We start from the raw sequence: 20406 nt of genomic DNA on the forward strand, positions 1-20406 counted from the left end.
AGCTGTCTCAGCCTGTGATAAATAATTAATAATGACAGTATTCATAAATATTAATTAAAAAAAAACAAAGCAGTGGCTCTGCATAATCTGGCTCCCTGTGTACATCCTTCAAGGCTGTGATCATCAGCAGACAGCAGTTCAGGGTCGATGCCCTGAAAGGCTTTTGGAAAGCCTTATAAGCTGTTGAGGTTAAATCTCTTTTCAGGTGGTGGTGACCATGCAGAAACCAAGACTGAGATCCTTTTGAGTCAGCAAGTATCCCTGCATCAGAGAAACAGGACAGCATTGTGCCATCCCGAAAACACTGTTTTCATGCCAGTGAGGTTGCAGCAGAGCTAAAATGCCATAGAGAATGACTCAAGCATCTGCCAGTAGAGTGGTTTCATGAGTGTGAGTGGATTTCTTTTTGCAATCAGATGTGCACAGACATTGCCAGAGCATGGGTTTACTCTGGAAGTGACTGTTGTTAGCTGCAGAAGAATTGAAGGGAGTGTGCTATGAACATCATGCCAATTAGGCAGTCTCCAGACGTGAAGCTACGTTAAATCTCGTGCAACGCTGGTCTCCCTTTTCCTTTGTAGAAGTAGGCTGGCTCTTTGAAATTCTGTTGCATGACTTTATTTTGGGGTGAATTGAAACGCAATTGTTTCTTTAGCTTTGCTTATTAGCATTTTGCTGGAATAGTGTCAGATCCAGGAGGATTAACCCTCCTCCTTGTTTTGTTCTCTGTGTTGATTTTGGAGAGGAAGCTGTGTTGTCTGTCTTGTGGTGTCGTGTGGCGTTCAGAAGATCCTTGAAATGCTGCTCTTGTCTGTGACTAAGCTCTTTCCCTCAGCGTAATCCCTTTGGAAGGCACTGCCAGTAGTGTGCACACGTTTCTGAACAGCCTGCAGGTGTGTGATCCCCTGATGGTAAAGAGAGCACTACATTTGTTTGAGTTTGGCAGTCTGTCATTGCCCCTGCGTGTCTCACGGTGTGTGTGCATTGCAACATCAGTTCTTGCAATTCATTGTTACACTTGAGGGAGGAGGACGTGAGACTTTTGCAGCACCTTTTGTGTTTCATAATAACTTCTGGAATTGGTAGTGAGCTCATCAAGTCAGTCTTCACATCAACATGGTCAAACATAGCAAAAGCAACTCCTTTTACAGCGCAACTCGTGAAACTCTTCCCCGTTGTGTCATGGTTGTGGTGAATAGGGCATACTTATTCAAAGCATGTGGATTCACTCCCAATTCGTAAGAGAGAGTAAAGGAGTAAGTCCTAAGTGCTTACATAGCCTTATGCCCAAAGCAGTGCTATCAGTCAGCCTGCGGATTTGGGAAGTGAAAATCCTGTTCCCTGCCCCACAATAAGGTGGTGACTGATCTGAGGACAGGTTCCCAAAAGAACATTGAAAGAGTTGCAAGAGCTGATCCCAGCTGATCATAGAGCTGATGATCTACACATGTGTGCAGGCTTTTGCTAGAGTGAGGTCATCTTCACTGAAGGTCTCTGGAATCCCCAGGGAAAACCAGGTAGCAATGAAGGTTTTTCCCTTCTTTAACAACTCAAAGATGACTCTGTTTTTGCATCGCTACACTCCAGGCTTAAAAGAAAATAATCACCCCGTCCTCCCCAAGCCCCCCCCAACCCAACCGGTGAATCCCCCACAGTAAGATAGCAGGTCTGACATCCTTGTCATGAAATGGTGGTGCCTTGCTTTCTTCCATTCTTTCCACCCTTGTTTCCTCGTCACCACGGCAAAGTCCCTTCCTGAATCGTCCTTTAGTTTCCCTGCTGCTTCATGAAGACTTCATGACCACAGCGTAAGTCTTGAGTGGGTGATATCTGTCCTGCTGCTGCGGCGTGCTGTGTAATTCCTTTCATTAACTTGTTCTGTATCAGGCAAGGAGAGCGCCTTTCTAAAGAGGAAGGAGGGTCCTCATCTCTAACCAGGTTCTGGCTGGGGACCTGGAATGTGGAGGATATGAGAATGGCTGCCTACCAGACCATATACCAGACGTCTTTTTCTTTAAGATGTTCTCTCTCCCTGTGCATTTTATTGTTGGCCGATACCTAGCAGCAAACAACTTTTAAGAAGATGGCTTACAAAAGATGTAGTTAATATTTGGGAACAAAGTTTGATGCGGGCAGTACACAACTCCCAGCACCACAGGGCCTGACTCCAGTGCTGCGAAGGCCCGTTCCTCTGCAGGTTTGCACCGTGGAGGGCATTAAGAGACGTGTCCTGCCGGTGCCGCCTTCTAGGCCCTTGAGCAGAATCGCGATAGGTTGGAAGACAAAGGTGCTGGTTTGCGGGCACCTTGTCAAAAAACCAATCCTAGGTGTTACTGAGGATCGACTGAAAACATCTGATCTCTCATCCATTGTATCCTCAGACACACAAAATATAAATGGGCAGAAAATTCACAAGAAACAGTCCTTGTGGAATAATGGATGTTTTTTACGTACAATAAATTCGGAATTCACCTGCCTGCTAAGTATTTTGTCTGTGCAATGGGAATGATGTTCTGTTGCTGTTTAAACTCTTGCAATGAATGTACCTCCATTGCTTTTTGATTGGTGTGGGGCTAACTCTCTCTGTTTCACAGCACTCCTGATCTCGACCACACTGGAAGTGCTGTCAAGGAGTTAGAGGTAGGAGATGAAGCAGCTCCACGGGACCTTAGCTGAATGTTAGGCTGAGCAAATCTTGTGTTTGTTACGGGACTGAGGACATTTTGTCAAATGCAACATTTCAAGTGTGAGAAATGGGGAACTTCTCTGGAGAGTACGAGGGTGAAAAAAAAGACGTAAATGAAAGATGTCATCAACAGGCAGAATTAGCGTAGACGAGTAACGCCTTTATTTGAAATATTTCCAAGAAGCTATTGACTGTTAAAATTGGACAAATGAAAACCCCTCTTTGTCAAGCTAGTTGCACCCCGTTCCTTTCTGATTCCTGTTCAGATTCATTCTGAATCCCATGGTTTCTCTTTCAGCCCCAGGCCTGACCACTGCTTTTAACTTCTCAGGCTTGACCAGCTGTCAAACCCTCTTATTTTTTCAGGAGCCATGGCAGTACTGGTGAGCTAGCTTGACAGAGGCTAATCTAATGCTAAATTGCACATGCTTTCCTTATAGCTGTGGAGCTAGTGGAACCAGTGGATGTTCTTTTAATGATGCCATTACTTTGTGACCAACCTGCTCTTCCATGATTCAAGCAAACTGTAAAGTAATTTTAATTTTTTCCAAAGCCTTGAAACTGTCCTTGACAGTGGAATTGTGGCTATAGTGTTAATATTCTTCCTTCATTTCTTTTTTTGGCCTCTCCAGGAAGCGTTCAAGTAATCCTTGGAAATTTTGATGATTTACATTCATTTTCTACAGACCGCTTCACTATCTTTCCGTGTATCCTTTCTTTCCTACTCATAAAAGAAAAGATTCAATGACTTGTATCTGTTGGGCATGGCTTAATTCAACATTCATGTCCAGCAGCGTGCAGATCTTTAGCTGGAGTATGACACCTTTAAGCTTTGCAGTTTTACTTTAGCTGAAGATCCTCCTCAGTTGTTGCTTTCACCAGAGAGAGAACTGATGTGAAAAGAGTGTTTTGCAGTGTTTTCAGATGAACACCCCTGCATTCCAAATCAGATTTAGCCAGAGAAAATGAACGTGTATATATAAAATCACAGGAAGCCCACCTAATGCGATTGCAAGCAAAGCTAGTGCACTGCTTAAAAAGGTTAATACAACATAAAACGCTCCTTACAGGCTCAGCAACAGTGGCCCACTAGTAGAGAAGACTGCAGGAGTTTTCTTCTAAGGTACATTAGGATTAAGTCATATCCATGAGCCTCTGGGGATGGATTGTACCTGCAAAGCCGTCTTCAGTCTGTACAGGAAGAAGTTTGAGCTTGAACTTGAGAGAACAGGATAGTGTTCCCATGAAATCTTACGTTGCCTGGAGGGATGTTGAGTATAAGAGTTGTTTCTTGGGTGGGAGCAAATGTGAGTATATGCTTACGCACCAACATAGATGGCTGAGAGGAGCAAAAAGCACCTCACAGAGTGAGTTTTATGGGGAGAAGTAGTTGGGCTGAGATAGTTGGAAGACCAGACAGGCTTTTGGACACACAAAGCCTGCAGGACTGTCACCCAGTTATCCTGGTCCCCTCTTCAATGTAGTCTTTGAAGTCTGGAAATAAAAGTGAAGCAAATGTCCTCCACACAGTATTCGCCTTATTTTGCTCATCCCCCTTACTCCTTTGAGACCAATCACCAGAGTTTTTCCTTCTTCCCTAGAGTTTACAGGGGCGTTTAGCTGCCGTCAGTCTGGCCTGCTGTCAAAAGGCAGCGCTGTAAAAGCTTTGTGCCATTGCACAGCATAGGCATATGGAGCTAATATTCGAATATTGGCATGCACAGGCTTTGTTGAGTGTAGTTTCCTGGGGATTTCACTTTTGGTATGTACGTGCTGAGACATTTGAGGCTGGATTATTCTGGCCAGCAGCTTTACTACAGGCTCCTCCTCCCTCTAGATGTTTTTTCATCAGAGTGCATCAAGGGCCCGGCTAGCCTTCATCTCTTTCTTCTTGCTTGTGCAACTGGACAGAACTTAGCCGTGTCTGCTGCATATTCTGCAGCTTATTGGTTTGAATTGACAATCATTAAATTAAAGAAATGGTAACCGTTAATTATTGTTCCTATTGTAGTTGCTGTAGTGTAAAGGGTTAAGAAGTAACTCTCCTGAGGCTCTTGTTGAAGAGAAAAGTAAGTTAGTTGAATGAGAAGCCTTTTCTGTCGTAAGGTGTGTCAATTTGTGAATCAGATCAGGCCCTCTGGCATCACCTCCTGTGGTTCTGGGTGCCCAGGAGTAATGAACACCCACGTGTTTCCGCCTCCAAGGCATTCCCTTCCAGTCTTGGAAGGCTGCATTATTGCCACAGCTCGTAATAACAGGCGAGAAGGAGGTCATCCTCTTTCTCTGTCAGAGGCTGGTATGTACGATAGCAACTTTCTCCTGTTCCTGCCAGGAAGAGAAAGTAGCCAAGAGCATCGTCAGACAGGAAGCACCCAAACAAACGAAGCCTCTGCTTGGTTTGCCAGTTTTGCCTGTGTGCTTGAGGAGTGTTTGATTCACGAAGGTCTATTTCTAGGACTTGGAAGTCCATCCACATGCTCAGCCAGCACTGGGCCTTGATGCGAACTGCAAGTTCAGAGGCCTGGCGTGATGAGTTGTCCTGCAATCTGTGTGTCGGGCTGTAGCATAACTCTTAGTTCATCACCCGCTGTGGGAGTCACCTGGCTGAATGTTTCTTGTCATATGTTACTAGTGGTTTTTCACAAAGTTCATATTGACAGATTGCTCCCTTATCCGTATGTTCAGTTGGTATGACTGCTGAAGCCTTACAAGAAGACATTGTCAGGACTGCTGCTCCTTTGAAATGTTAGTGCTGTGTTCTTGAGTCCTATCGCTGTTCTCAGGTTTGAGTAAATGGGAGAGAGTATCAAAGATGAGATTCAAACATGAGAATGTCCATCTTGTGCCTTATCCCTACATTTGCACTGTGTATCTAGAACTCCACTCCTTTCAGCAAAACGTATCTTGTGGTAAGTCGCTATGGTTATGTTTGGATAATTTCTGGAAACATCTATGATCTATGTCTTGCTTTTCCCTTTCCCTTCACCTGCTGTGTCTTTGAATTAGAGGGAGCAAAACTGCGTGCAGTATGGCTGTGGATTTGAAATAGGGCACAACAAGGTGTTCTCTTTTGTCCTGTATTGCTTTTCTAAAATTTCCTGAATCTCTCTTTGCCTTTTCAACCATTGCTGATTCTTCAGCTAGTATTTTTATGAAGCAATGCCCAGTGGCTCCCAACCTTCGTTCTTTAATGTCAGTAGCTAGGCTGGAGCCAGCACATGTATATGGAACGCATGTTTTTCTTCCTCGTGCTTGACTACGTTTGTTGACATTCAACTTCACACTCTTTGTTTCTATTTTCCTAATGAAAGAATGCATTTGCTTTTCTAAATAATGATAGTAATAATGGTAATAATGTCTTTTGTGTAATTAGCAAATGTTGTCACCTCACTAGTGTGTCATTTTCCGGGTTTTCTGTGAATTCCCTGAACAGCCTCAGGCCCCAGCTGAGACCTCTGTGGGACTCTACATTTAACCTCCTCTGTTGTGAAAACCGCGTGTTTATTCTGACTATTTCCTGTTCTGATTATTGGTCCCTGAGAAAAGTTGCTGTTTTTCTTAAGACTGCTTAGTAGGTAATCTGGTCTTCTTTATAAAATAGACAACTAGTCGTTTCTTAATCTCACCCGTTTGTTTGCGTGTAGCATCCCCTATCAAACATACCATGTTTGGATGTAAAAACTTCTAAATGTGGAGAATTCACTCACTGCCCTGTACACCTTGCTCCAGTATTTAATTACCCTCCCCAGATAGTTGTACGGCGTTTCTATTCTAAAATTATGCGCAGCATAACGTGCTGTTGCTTTCAGGCACTGATGTTTCCAGTTTCCGTTGGCAGGGATTTTTCTTCAGGAAAATACGTATGGATCAGAGGTTAGCTGGCCAATGTTCTCTGGAGGCTGTGCTCCAGATGTCCTTGCATCTTCCACCTGGTGCCCAAAACACAGAGTGATGCTAACAGTTCTTCACTTCCTTCTTATCTTCTGAAGACTCCTTCAACTTCCTCAAGAAAAGCAATTGTCCCCATCCCATCGACGTGGTATTCATAGCCAGGAATTCTAGTTCTGAAAGAGCTGTATTTGCTGTTTTTCAGTTCCAACATATCATTTGCAAGTCCAGCATTGTTTCTAAGTAGTTTATCTTGTCCTCAAAAAGTGAGGTGCAATGCAAAAATCTACTTTTAAGTTGGTTAAAGAAAGTCCAGTCTAAATATTCACCAGATTTTATAATACGTCTGTTACAGGTAAAGATGTAAACAAGGCCAGTTATGAGCTTGAAAGGTGTGTGTGTGTTTTTGTTTTGTTGTTGGTTTTGTTTTTTTTTTAATTCTAAATAATCTGGAGAAGCAGGATATATATATGGGCAATGCTACAGTTCTGCTATTTCTAGGTGTCAGTCAGGCAGTGTAAAGTGGCACGGAATTCTCACCTAGAACCATCCAAGTTGAGAGAAATCTTCCTGTCAATTCCAGCAGACTTTGAAGGAAGCCCTGCCTCAGGACCTGCGAGCCCCGCTGGCTTCAGTTAGATCTATTTTCTACAAGTCTGAGCTGAGCTGTCCAATGGTTTCTTCACTGTGAAAGTCTGTATGAGATTGATATTTCTGAATAATTAAGTAGTTTCCTAGGTGCTGTATATGTGATAAACAACAAAGTTAAGCTTCTTAGGAAAGTTTTTGTTTAATGAGAGCTCAGGATAGGTTTGTTTTCAATACGGTAAGTGTCTGAAGATGGAGTGAATTAGTGAAGATGTCCTGTCCAAATTCCCCAAAAGAATTTTTCCATCTCTGCTAGCATTACATTCCTGCTAGTTACATTCAGAGGCTCTCCTCTGAAGATGGAGCAAATAGGATGTGCTGGAAAGCAGTGGTTTTTGTTTAAAACTGTTGAGCATAATTCTCTAGGTGGCCTCTCAGTTTGAATAAGGAAGCTAATCTTTTATTCCCGAATCATTTTTTGGTTTTCATTGTATAAACATGAACAATTTTGCGAAGTATGAGTGTATATTTTTTTATGAATGTATATTAACTCTGAATTTTATTCTAAAATAGAAAAGTTAAAATCAAACTTTATCAATGCCAAGCTTGCAATGTTTCGAAGGTCAAGAGAAGAACTGAAGTGTCAGAAGGTGCTGCAGTGGAAGAGACAGTGAAGAGGAGAAGAGTGGAAGTCGGACCAGGGACCTCATGCCCACAGTCGGGTGTGGACAGGTCAGTTGACGACAAAATAGTCTTCCAGGGCACATACCAATATTTTTAATGTCTCTTGTACCTTCCTCATATTTCATTCCTGAGTGATCCTTTGCCCCATTTTTCTTCTTCCTTCTCTTCCGTAGGTGACAGAATCTAAGCAGCATTGCCCATATTTGGAGAAAAGTCATATACTTTCAGGTTCCCATGCCATTAACTAGAGGTCTTCCTGTTTAACGCCTTCGTGTTAACATTATCTGTCGAATCACAGCAGGGTGAGAACTCGGCAACTAGACAAAGCAGTGCACTGACTTGCAGACGTGAGCCGGGGATGACAAGGGAAGAACTGGGAACAGTTTTCTAGCTGCCTCCCAGCCTGTTCCTCTGAGTCGGCTGATGAATGCTGCCTCTCAGCTTGAGGCTGACAGCAAAACACATTTGAGCTTGCTGTTTTCAAAGTGCTTTTAAGTCTCATGGAATTGCACATGTTGTGTGTGCACATGAGGATTATCACGCATCTTTCCCGTCAGTTTGTTTGCTAACTAAACTTCTCGCGGTGATTCCAAAGTAGATCTCTATCTCTGGATTTCACAGAATCATTGAGGTTGGACGGGACCTTTGATATCATCAAGGCCAACCCCTCCTCCTCAAGCAGGCTCACCCAGAGCAGGTTGCCCAGGATGTGTCCCCTCAGGTTTTGAGTGGACTCCAAGGGTGGAGACGCCACAACTTCAGTGGGCAACTGGTTGTAGTGCTTGACCACAGCTGTAGTCAAAAAGTTTCTTCTTATGTTCAGATATAATTTCGTGTCTTGCAATTTGTGCCCTTTGACTCTTGTCCCGCCAGAAGGCACTGCTGAGGAGAACCCGGCTCCCTCTTCTTCATTCCCTCCCATCAGGTGTACATTGATAAGATCCCCCCTGAGCCTTCTCCAGGCTCAGCAGTCCCAGCTCTCAAAGCCTCTCTGCATACGAAAAGTGCTCCAGTCCCTTCATCATCTTTGTGGCCCTTTGCTGGACTCTCCCCAGTCTTGTCCTGGGGAGCCCAGTCTGGACAGAGCTCGCAGTCTGGCCTCAGCAGCCCTGAAGCAGAGGGGAAGGATCACCTCCCTCGAGCTGCTGGCAAAACTCTTCCTAATGCAGCTCAGGATGTTGTTGGCCGCCTTCAGCACGAGGGTGCAACGCTAGCTCGTGATGGCGAACTTCAAGCTTCGTTCTTGACTGCCTTTCAGAGGCAGGCCCAATATTAGTAACAGTCTAGCAGTCGTCTTTCTTTCATAGAGTGTAGCTTTTAAAAAAAGAAAATTTGTGTTGTACTTAATATTCACAAGTCCGTGGCAGCCAGTCCCAGATGCAGCGTTGTGATCGGAAGTGTTTATGCTCACCTTTCCCCTCCTATGGCAATGTGCAGACCATGTCAATTCATCTCCCTTGTTGCCTTATATTCTACCCAATTCCCAAATGTATTTCATGCAGAGATTGTAACGGGAGAAGGCTGAAGCCCGTTCTTTTCCTGCTCATACAAATGTAGTCCTTTCACCCTGCCACCCCGCCTCCCATCAGTTTCCAGTCTAAAACTGCTGGAAATGAGTGAAGAATGAGACCAGGATCTCAAATGCTTTCTAATCTCTTTTAGCCAAGACATGAGTTGTAGATTCATACAATACAAGGCCAGAAAGGGTTATTTCATGATGCAATCTGGCAGTTCTCTCTTAGTCCTGTATCTTGCCCCAGCAGTTACGCTATTCCAGAAAAGATTAAAACAGTTAATCATTTTAAAGTGTGTTCTTGATTTCAAAATTAAATTGGTGAGGCATCAACTTCAAGCCTTCTGTCCTTTTTTTCCCAGTACTCTGTTAGACTGAAGACCTCATTCAGTCTGAGCATTCCCCCCCTCCCGCCCCCAGGAAGGAGTTTGTCTACTGTAATCAGACCACCTCTTGATCTTTTTTTCTTTTTGGACAAGCTCTTTTGCTCATAATTCCTCATGGAGGATTTGGATTTGGGTTTTCTTGGGGTGCTGTTGAGTGTTGAGCTATCAGAATCTCCAGGTGTCACTGCCCAGTGGTACTGGTCAGCTCAAAGAGCACTATTTTGTGTGTGAAGCCAGGATTGTTTTTCCCCATGTGCATCCCCACTCTGTACCTCTCTGTACAGAGTTTCCTCTGCCATTTTATTGCTCCGTGACCGTGGTGGTGCGTTCCTTCCTGCCCCCCCTTTTTTTTTCCCAGTGTCACTCTACGACCTCAGGAACTCCTGATAAACTTTGGCCCCCCTGTAACGAGTTGGGCAGTGAAGTGTCCCTTGACTGCTCCAAGAACTCCTGCACGGCAGGAGTGAGGAACAGCACTGGCCGTCCCAGAACTTTCGTTACCTAACCCAGGTGGGGGACAAGGTTGGGGATAATCCATCACTTCCCTGACACACTTCTCTGAGTTGTAATTTGAGGGGAATGGCACCATTGTTGATGAGATCTTGGGAATTGTCACGGATGACTAAAGCCAGTCATCTGACGAACTCTAAACAGTGGTCCTTAGTGAGACCATCTCAGCTCTCCTGGACCGCAGCGGGCTGCACCCAGAACCTCCCTCTGAGTGGGACGCCTCTCAGAGTTCGCAAACTCTTGAGTTTGTGCGATTCGGAGGATCACTGAGACCTGGGCTGAAACACTCCTCGGCCAAGACACTCCTCGGGGCTCAACCCTTCGCCTGTTGAGAAATGCCAAGGCATTTAACGTGACTATTTCACGAGACTTGAGGCGGATTTTTAACAGGTATACCCTTGTAAACTTATCTAGCTTTGGTACCATATTCATATATATATATATATAAATTGATCTAGATCTTTTGTGTGTTTATGTGTATAATCAATGATAAGTATAATCTGTAGTTAAGTTGTTTTAGTATTTGTAGTAAACTTGACTACCTTACTCTATAGCTGCCAAATTGATTAATGATTAAATATTGTTAGAATCTTATGATTTACCTCAAAACTTTAAATTGCTGCTAAACACACGTAACCCCTAGGTATAAATCCGTTGCCCAGGTCTGAGACTAGGGGTAGATCCAGCCGCACCTAGGCTCCTCTCTGAGGAGGAGTTTAGAAAGCAAAGGCGCCTACTCTGAACCTCGTGACCCAACGGGAGGTCCTTCCTATCCCTTTCTGTATTAGACATAAACCGTTGTCCAAGTCTGAGACTAAGACTGGGTCCAGTTGGATCTCTTCTGAACCTCGTGACTCAACGGGAGGGTCTCCTTACCCTTTTTGTATTAGACACCAGCCATTGTCCAAGTCTGAGATTAAGGTTGGATCCAGCCGGGTCTTCTCTGAACCTCGTGACTCAACAGGAGGGTCTCCCTTAGCCTTTTGTCCTCGGTCTTTCTATAAATCATTCCAATACAATTCTGACATGATTTTCCCTGTGTACACTTAATCCATGTAATGAGTAATAGAGTGAACCTTGCCATCAAATTCTGTTAACTTGCGCTTTTACAAATTCCTATTAAAATCACTTTTGCTGATACCTTTGCCAGTGATTCTTTAAGCGGCCTCAAAACTACTATTTTGCGACAATGACCCACTCTTGTAAGATCTTTCTATGGTTCTTTGCTACCTGCCCGTCTCTTTATGTCAGTAACCATGTAGGATTTGCAAGCTCGCTCAGCTTGCTGCTCATCCCCCTTTCCGTGTTATGTAACGCTTTTTTTTCTCTTTAACTGCTTGTTGATTTTTCTAGAAAAGCAGAAAGCCTAATACTGGAATGAGTGCATATTTTTGTTTTTTAAGTGATACTTTGAAACATGAGTCTGAATATAGATTAAGGGTATAGATCTTGTTGGCTAGAGGTACTAAAATCCTGATTTCTAATGAAATACTTGGAGTAGCCATTTACAAGGTTGCTTCCTTTTTGTGACTTTTTGTAAGCTCAGTTCTTACTTATTTCACTTATTTTTAGAACTGGAGCTGAGTGTGTTCACCATATGAGTAAAGCAAAGCATGGATTTGAAACAGTAAGCTACAGAATATTCAGAAGGAGACGAGAGCATCTGTTTAGTCCTGGATTCTTAAAGTGGCAAGCATAAAACTGCCTTCAGGTATTTTTTTTCCCTTTTCACCTGCATCACCTGCATGGAGACATTTTTGATTCCTGCTCATCAAACTTAGCCAAGGGATGAGCTTTAGAGGGAGACGACACAAGCTTTTCTGACTGTCAAGCTACAAACTCTAGGGGTGAGCGTGGCCTCTCAGAGATGAGCCTGAAGGATGCCCTTGCCTTGTCTTCAAGACTCCAGTCCTCTTTTACCTCAGATGCCCCTTCGTGCAGAACTCCATGGAGGGCCAACAGTGGGTGCTGACACCTTGACACTGGCTTCGGTGTGAGTACCTGCCACCCCCCACCAGTGTCCTTCCTCTGTGCAGATGGCCTTGCAGGCACCTCTCTCTTCTTTGAACAGCGTCATGACTTTTCTCACTATGGCATCGGGAGGCAGATTTACGACAGGATCATTCCAGAGGGATTGGCAGTTGCTTTCTAAACCCACTGTTCTCCAAAGACCTTGCAGGAGTGGAAGATTCTTTCTCTTTTAGCCCACAGACTAAAAGGCTGCTCTGACAGAGCTGCTGTTCGGCAGACCCTTTAGCTCACAGGTTCTTCCCTAACGCCCCTGTTCTCCTCCTCCCGGCTGTTGCCCATCCTCCCAAATGTCCCAGTGCATTTCATCCGTTTTCTGGATACTGATACCCGTTCTAAGTTTAGTTCAAATCCCTGCCACCCTAGCGCCTTCCTGGCCTTTTTCCCTCTCCAACTCTTAGGAGAGAGTATTTTCCAAGGAGGCAAACTCATTCCTCTTGGGATTGTCCACAGAAGAAGTTGCCTGGTAGTATAAAAGGAACAGCTTCTTCTCCCCCTGTTCCTTGGGAGGTGAACAGTTGCATCATACCTGGATTTCTGCCTGTTTCTGCATGATGACATGCTGCCCCCATTTCAGGAACCTTTTGGACCTCTCCGCAACTGGCTGAGCCTTTACGCAAATGTGGTCTGTGGGCTTGCTTGCAATCTCAGATGGCCAGGGCATACTTCTTGCTCCTGTAGAACTGGTTTCAAAGGGCCAATCCCAGCATATTTGCTCTGCAGGGATTCACTGCATATACAATGGCCTGCAATTTCAGGTGCTCCTAGCTGCATGGTTACCTTCAGCCTGCACAGATAAACTGCTGTAGTGAAACAGCCCTCATCTTCTTGTAAGCCCAAAACTTTTCCTTTCAGAATGTCACGTCCCGCCTGTGCGGAGGGAGAGGTGACTCAGATTCGTAAATTCCCTCGGTGTGGATTAAGGTGAAACGACACGCCAGGTCTATACATAAACAAAGACTTTTATTCCATTGAAACGAAGACGTTCCTAACAAACTCTCTAAGACTCAATTTGGAGTTTTAGAAAGCAGGTATTCTTTATTGCAGCGCTGGACGCACAGGGGGTCGCTCCACCTAGCGTGTGTGCCAAATCACGTAACCACAGGGGTTAAATACAATTAGAATATACATATTCATTACATTTCTGAGGAATAATCTAAATATTCATGTCATTTCCCGGAATTCATTAACATATGCAAAAGTCTCTGACGCATGCGCCCTTCGGTGGTCTTTCGGGTCCTCTGGTGGTCGTCGATAGTCTTCATCACAGTGCCCTCTGAGGTTGAACTCAGTCTTTACGCATGCTCCGTCTATGCCTTGGCTTGGTTTACATGTTTTTCACTTGTAACAAGCTGGCTTATTCCAGTCTACCTTCCCTATCTACCCTACAAGGTTAGCTTCTCTGTCTAATTTACGTAGAGTACCAAGTTTCAAGGTTCTTTTATTTACCGAATGCGCGGCCTATCTACTCATAAAGCATTCCTAACCCATCTACATCATTTCAACCACAGAATCTCATGTCTCTTCCCTGTTCCTTTCTTAACAATGCTTCCAAGGTACACAGTTTATCTGCATACCTACAGACACAACACCTGCTAGTTACCTAACTTTTAAGCAACAAATCCTAACAAACTGTATCCACTACATCACCGTATAGCTAGGCTCATTGGTAAATAATTGGGTAGCAGAAAAACTTATTGCTCGCCACAGCTGAAGGGGTTTATGCCTTGCGTTACTTACTAGAAAAGGTAGAAGAATAAAAGAAGGAGAGAAGAGGAGAGCAAGAGGTAGGGGGGGAGAGAGAGAGAGACGGGGAGAGATCGATCACCGGTCCGGGTTCCAGCATTGGTCCCGCCAACGGGAGGTCACTGGTCTGTAGGAGCACTCGTCCAGAAGTTCCCCCACCCCCTGGCACTTTGCCTTCCCCTTTTATGTCCACCGTTCACTACAAACTGCCCCTCTGCTGCGGTGGCAGTTCCGTAGTTTGCTTCCATTGGTTCTTGTGTGCCTCCTCTTCACTTAAAGTTGCAGTGTCCTTTCTTTTTACTGCGCATATTCAGTGAGGAAGGGGCTTTGTTGGGTAGGGGGCTTTTCCTGCTGGTGGGTGGTTAACTCCGATGAAACCGAGCAAAGTGCAACGATGATAGAACTGGACGAGCGCAGCAGTACCGAAATGAGAACTGGCTTCAGGATGCAACAGCCCAACACCACACACCATCTTTCTGGCCCTGAAAGACTGTTATGACAGATGGAGCCCAAAGTTGTGGACTAAAGGAACTCAATGGACATTTATATATATTTATGTATATATATGTATGTATATGTATTATATGTATATATGTATGTATATGTATTATATATGTATATATATAAAAAAGATAGTGGTGATTAATTGAAAGGTATCGAAAAATGTGAGACCTAAGCATAACGTAAATGGTATGGAATAAGGGGTGGATACTGTCCTAGTTTCGGCAGGGATAGGGTTAAATTTCTTCCTAGTGCTGTGTTTTGGATTTAGTATGAGGAGAATGTTGATAACACACTGATGTTTTCAGTTGTTGCTAAGTGCCCTCCTAGTCCAAGGACAGCTCCCATGCCTACTGACTGAGCTAGGTACACAAGATGGGAGGGAACATAATCAGGACAGCCAGCCCAGCTGGCCGATGGGGTATTCCATACCATGTGACGTCATGCTCAGTATATGAACGGTAGGCGTGATCCAGGAAGTGCCGATCGCTACTTGGTTATCGGTCAGCGCGGGTGGTGAGCAATTGCATTGTGCATCACTCATTTTGTATATTCTATCATTATTTATTATCATTATTCTCCCTTTTCTGTTCTATTAAACTGTCTTTATCTCAACCCACGAGTTTTTCTCACTCTTACCCTTCCGATTCTCTCCCGGTCCCACTGGGGGGGCGGGGGGAGTGAGTGAGCGGCTGCGTGGTATTTGGCTGCCTGCCAGGTTAAACCACGACAGTCCACGGGTGGTTAACATGCTAATTAGGATAGTTCACCCATAGTTCAAGTACTTTCTGGCAGTCTTTGTTCTCTTGGTGCTTATCTTACTCAGCATGTTTCTTCCCCCAAGGCCAGGCCCAGTTAACTCTCTACAGAGGGTGAATAATGTCTTTTGTTGCATTCCTTTATCTCACCAGAGCCTTCCTGGGATTCATCCCCCATTCCTGCAAGTGTCTGAGAAGTTCCTCAGACAGGCTCGGGGGATTTCCACCCCCTGCTCCCTTATCAGGTTTTGTCTCCTGTCCTTGTCTGCACCCTCTGAGAAAACAGTTCTTTGTTCCAGGGGTTACAAGTGAGCCTTGGTGTTAGCTTCCAGCTGGTCTCCTACACAGAATTCCTCCAAAGAAAGTAAGTGTGAGTTTAGTCCAGCAGCCCTTACTATGGGCTGTAACCAAGTGAGTTTCTGTAAGGAAGGAATTCCTGGATCGTTTCATTCCAATTGGTCATATTAAATCAAAAGCTGCAAGGATTACATTGGTATTAGTTTTCCTTTAAAAATCGTGTTTGGTATTTCCCAGCACGTGAGGTTAGGTCACCGATGATTTTGGCCGAGACTCTCTTCCTGCATAACGACTTCCCACCCACAGAGCTAGGCTGCGTAGCTCTTTCAGAGCTGGATTATGAGATGGGAGCCTCCAAATCAGTCTGCACTGATTCTTTGAAAGCTCCCAGGTGTCCCGTCAGTCAGAGTCTGGACCCATCTCTCCGTTTCAGGGTCTGCCGTTGGGTATGCAGGGAGTGTGGAGAGAGTGAGCTTGTGTTTCTGTTCTTGCTGCTGTTTCTTACAGGGGGACCTGTGGGATATAACCTTGAACAAAGAACAGCAACCAGTCAGGCTGAGGGTGCAATGCAGCTACTGCAGCAAATGGACCAAATGGACAACAAAGGAAACATGGAGTCAGAAGGAAGAGGTCTCTCAAAGTTCTGGAGAAGGTACTAATACTGCAGTTGTGAGCAGATGCAGTTCTGGCTATGGCCCAGCCTGTGTCAGAGACTGTGCCTGATTCTGGCAGTTCAGGTTCTACATTATCTTGAAGAATGGATACCTCTTTTCTGTGGTTAAACCAAAGTCTCCCAAGGCAAAGGAACATTCGCAGATGTCCTCTTGTCTGGTAGTAAGGAGGAGGAGGAGAAGGAGAAGGAGGACTCCTGAAGAGGAGGAAGGGGAGGAGGACTCTTGAGGAGAGGAGGAAGAGGAGGAGGACTCTTGAGAGGAAGAAGAGGAGGATTCCTGAAGAGGACGAGGAGGATTCCTGAGGAAGAGGAGGAGGACTCTTGAAGAGGAGGAAGAGAAGGAGGAATATTCCTAAAGAGGAGGAGGAGGAGACCACGTGAGAAGGTGGAGGACTCCTGAGGAGGAGGAGGAGGAGGACTCCTGAGGAGTAAGAAGATAAGGAGTTCTGAGGAGGAGGTGGAGGAGGAGGAGAAAGATGATGATGATTCCTGAGGAGAAGGAGGAGGGGGAGGAAGAGGAGAACTCCTGAGGAGGAAGAGGAGGATTTCTGAGAAGGAGGATCACTGAAGAGGAGGAGAAGGACACCTGAGGAAAGGGACTCCTATAGAGAAGGAGGAGGAGGATGGGGAAGACTCCTTAAGAGGAGGAGGAGGACTCCATAGGAGGAGAGGGACTCATGAGGAAGAGAAAGAGGACTCTAGAGGAGGGTTGCTGAGGAGGAGGGTTGCTGAGGAGGAGGATGGGAGGACTCCTTAAGGGGAAGAGGAGGAGGAGGACTCATGAGCAAGAGGAATACTCCTGAGGAGGAAAAGGAGGTGGACTCCTGAGGAGGAAGTGAAGGAGGAGGAAAAGGACTTCTGAGGAGGAGGAAGAGAAGGAGGACTCCTAAGGAGTACTCCTAAGGAGGAGCAGGACTCCTGAAGAGGAGAACTCTGTACGAGGAAGAGCAGAAAGACACCCGAAGAGGAGGAGTCCTCCTCTCGAGGAGGAGGTTTCCTTAGCAGGAAGAAGAGGACTCTGAGTAGGAAGAGACGGAGGAGGAGGAGGAGGAGGACTCCTGAGGAGGAGAAGTCTGTAGAAGAAGGAGTCCTGAGTAGAAGGAGGAGGATTCCTGAGGAAGAGAAGGAGGAGGAGGACTCCTGAGGAGGAGGAGGAAGAAGAAGAAGATGACTCTTTAGGAGAAGGAGGAGGAAGAAGAGGACAATCTCGACAAGGAGGAATCCTGAGTAGGAGGAAGAGGAAGACTCCTAAGGAGGAGGATTCCTGTAGAGTAGAAGGAACACTCATGAGGACGAGGAGGAGGACTCCTGAGGAGGAGGAGAATTCCTTAGCAGGAAGAGGTAGACTCCTGAGGAGGAGGTGAAGGAGGAAAAGGACTCCTGAGGAGGAGGAAGAAAAGGAGGATTTCTGAGGAGGAGCAGGAGTCCTGAGGAGGAAAACTCTGTAGAAGGAGACATCCTGAGGAGCAGGAGAAGGAGGATTCCTGAGGAGGAGGAGAAGGAGGAGGAGGAGGAGGAGGAGGACTCCTGAGGAGGAAGAGAAGGAGGAGGAGAAAGAGGAGGACTCCTGAGGAGGAAGAGAAGGAGGAGGACTCCTGAGGAGGTGAAGGAGGACTCCTGAGGAGGAAGAGAAGGAGGAGGACTCCTGAGGAGGAGGAGAAGGGGGAGGAGAAGGGGGAGGAGAAGGGGGAGGAGAAGGGGGAGGACTCCTGAGGAGGTGAAGGAGGAATCCTGAGGAGGAAGAGATGGACTCCTGAGGAGGAGAAGGAGGTGGAGAAGGAAGACTCCTGAATAGGAGGAGAAGGAGGAAGAAGAGGACTCCTTAGGAGAAAGAGGAAGAAAAATAGGATGACTCCTGAGGAGGAAGAGGAGGAGGACTCCTGAAGAGGAGCAGGACTCCTGAGGAGGAGAACTCTGTAGAAGGAGTTGTCCGGGGAGGAGGGGAACTCCTGAATAGGAAGAAAACTTCTGAGAAGGACTCCTATAAAGGAGGAGGAGGAGAAGGAGCAGGACTCCTATAAAGGAGGAGAAGGAGGAGGAGGAGGACTCCTGAGGAGGAGTACTACTGAGAAAAAGAGCTCAGGAGGAGAAGAAGGAGGGCGAGGACTCCTTAAGAGGAGGAGGAGGAGGACTCCTAAGGAGGAGAACTCCTAAGGAGGAGGAGAAGGGGGAGGAGGCATCCTAAGGAGGAGAAGGACTCCTGAGGAGGAGGAAGCACATCCACAGCGACAGCCCTACCCCTCCCTCCTTCCCCATATTTTCCTTCAAAACAGAAACATGAGAGTTTGTGTTTCTGTTTTTCGGTTTCTGAGCATCATGGGCTCCCGTGCTGGTGGGCTCTCGGGAAGAGCAGTGACGTGCAGGGTGTGCTGTAGCTTGCTGCCATCCTCCTGTTGTCAGAACGAAGAGTCTTCTGCTGATGGATCATCTGTGCTGGGGTTTAATGGGGGCGCAGAGCTGCTAACTGTGGTGGGAACAGCACATTCCTCATTTTACTGAGGAGTTACAAAATTAAGCCAGATGAACCCTGGAAGGAGAAACGTAACGGGTCTAATTGCTACCCAGAGCAGATTCGCATCGCTCAGCTCTCTTCAGCAGGAGGAGGAGGCTTTATCACAGCTGACCTCGTGGATCAGCTCCATCGGTCCCATGTCATGGGGGTGGCCACTGAGCGAGGGGGGGACCCGCGTGCCCAGAGCAGCCCTGGAGGGTCCCGGCTGGCTGGGCCAGGCTCCGACTGCCTGAGCTGCGCTCGCTGCCACAGCCGCTGGAAATAAGCCTGCTGATTTTAATAATTCAACAATTTAAGCATTATTAGTATTTTGCTAAGCATTATTGATAATGTAATTGTTATTTAATAATTACCTAATAACGCGTAATGGTAAGAAACCCGCAGGCAGGGGCAGTTTCTTGGCGTTTAAATCCCGCTGTGGCACTGATACCAATTGCAAAGGAACAGCGAAGAGACATACGATTCCGTGGTTGAAACGATGTACATGGGGTAGGAATGCTTTATGAATAGACAGGCCGGACATTCAGTAGATAAAAAGGCCTTGAAACTTCGTATTCTGCGTAAAATAGATGAGGAAGCCAACCTTGTATCTTGAGTAGAATAGATAAGGGGGTTGTGCCAGCCTAAGCTAGTTTGTGCTAATGAGAATTGTGCTAATTAAGCCAAGGATTAAAACTGAGCATGCGTGAAGACTGAGTTCAACTAAAGGACACTGTGAGGAAGACTATTAACCAGTCCTGGTTAACTGGGGAGGTCCCGGACGACTGGAGGCTCGCCAATGTGACTCCCATCTACAAGAAGGGCCGGAGGGAGGATCCGGGGAACTACAGACCGGTCAGCCTGACCTCGGTGCCGGGGAAGATCATGGAGCGGTTCATTTTGAGGGCGCTCACGAGCCATGTCCGGGACAACCAGGGGATCAGGCCCAGCCAGCACGGGTTCATGGAAGGCAGGTCCTGCTTGACCAACCTGATCTCCTTCTATGACCAGGTGACCCGCCTAGTGGATGAGGGAAAGGCAGTGGATGTGGTCTACTTGGACTTCAGTAAGGCCTTTGACACTGTCTCCCACAGCATTCTCCTAGAGAAGCTGGCGGCTCACGGCCTAGACAGGTGCACTCTTCGCTGGGTAAAAAACTGGCTGGACGGCCGAGCCCAGAGAGTTGTGGTGAACGGAGTTAAATCCAGTTGGCGGCCGGTCACGAGCGGTGTTCCCCAGGGCTCAGTACTGGGGCCGGTCCTGTTCAATATCTTCATCAATGATCTGGACGAGGGGATCGAGTGCTCCCTCAGTAAGTTTGCAGACGACACCAAGTTGGGTGGGAGTGTTGATCTGCTCGAGGGTAGGAAGGCTCTGCAGAGGGACCTGGACAGGCTGGATCGATGGGCCGAGGCCAACTGTATGAGATTCAACAAGGCCAAGTGCCGGGTCCTGCACTTCGGCCACAACAACCCCAGGCAACGCTACAGGCTTGGGGAAGAGTGGCTGGAAAGCTGCCCGGAGGAAAAGGACCTGGGGGTGCTGGTCGACAGCCGGCTGAACATGAGCCGGCAGTGTGCTCAGGTGGCCAAGAAGGCCAACGGCATCCTGGCCTGTATCAGAAATAGTGTGGCCAGCAGGAGCAGGGAGGTGATCG

At 46.4% G+C, this 20406-nt stretch overlaps 1 long non-coding RNA gene across 2 annotated transcripts; it reads left to right on the top strand.

Annotated features, from left to right (window-relative positions):
- The first annotated feature begins 201 nt into the window (after nt 1-201).
- LOC142093406 (uncharacterized) lies at nt 202-8206 on the top strand. 2 transcript variants are annotated; one of them, XR_012677418.1, is made up of 3 exons: nt 202-390; nt 7785-7894; nt 8020-8206. It is a non-coding gene; the product is annotated as an uncharacterized LOC142093406 (long non-coding RNA). The 2 variants fall into 2 exon arrangements; XR_012677417.1 differs by lacking the exon at nt 202-390 and adding an exon at nt 5991-6966 and having other exon boundaries at nt 7736-7894.
- The last annotated feature ends 12200 nt before the right edge of the window (nt 8207-20406 follow it).

The sequence above is a fragment of the Calonectris borealis genome, chromosome 26 (genome assembly GCF_964195595.1).
Source record: "Calonectris borealis chromosome 26, bCalBor7.hap1.2, whole genome shotgun sequence".
NCBI classification, from domain to species: Eukaryota; Metazoa; Chordata; class Aves; order Procellariiformes; family Procellariidae; genus Calonectris; species Calonectris borealis.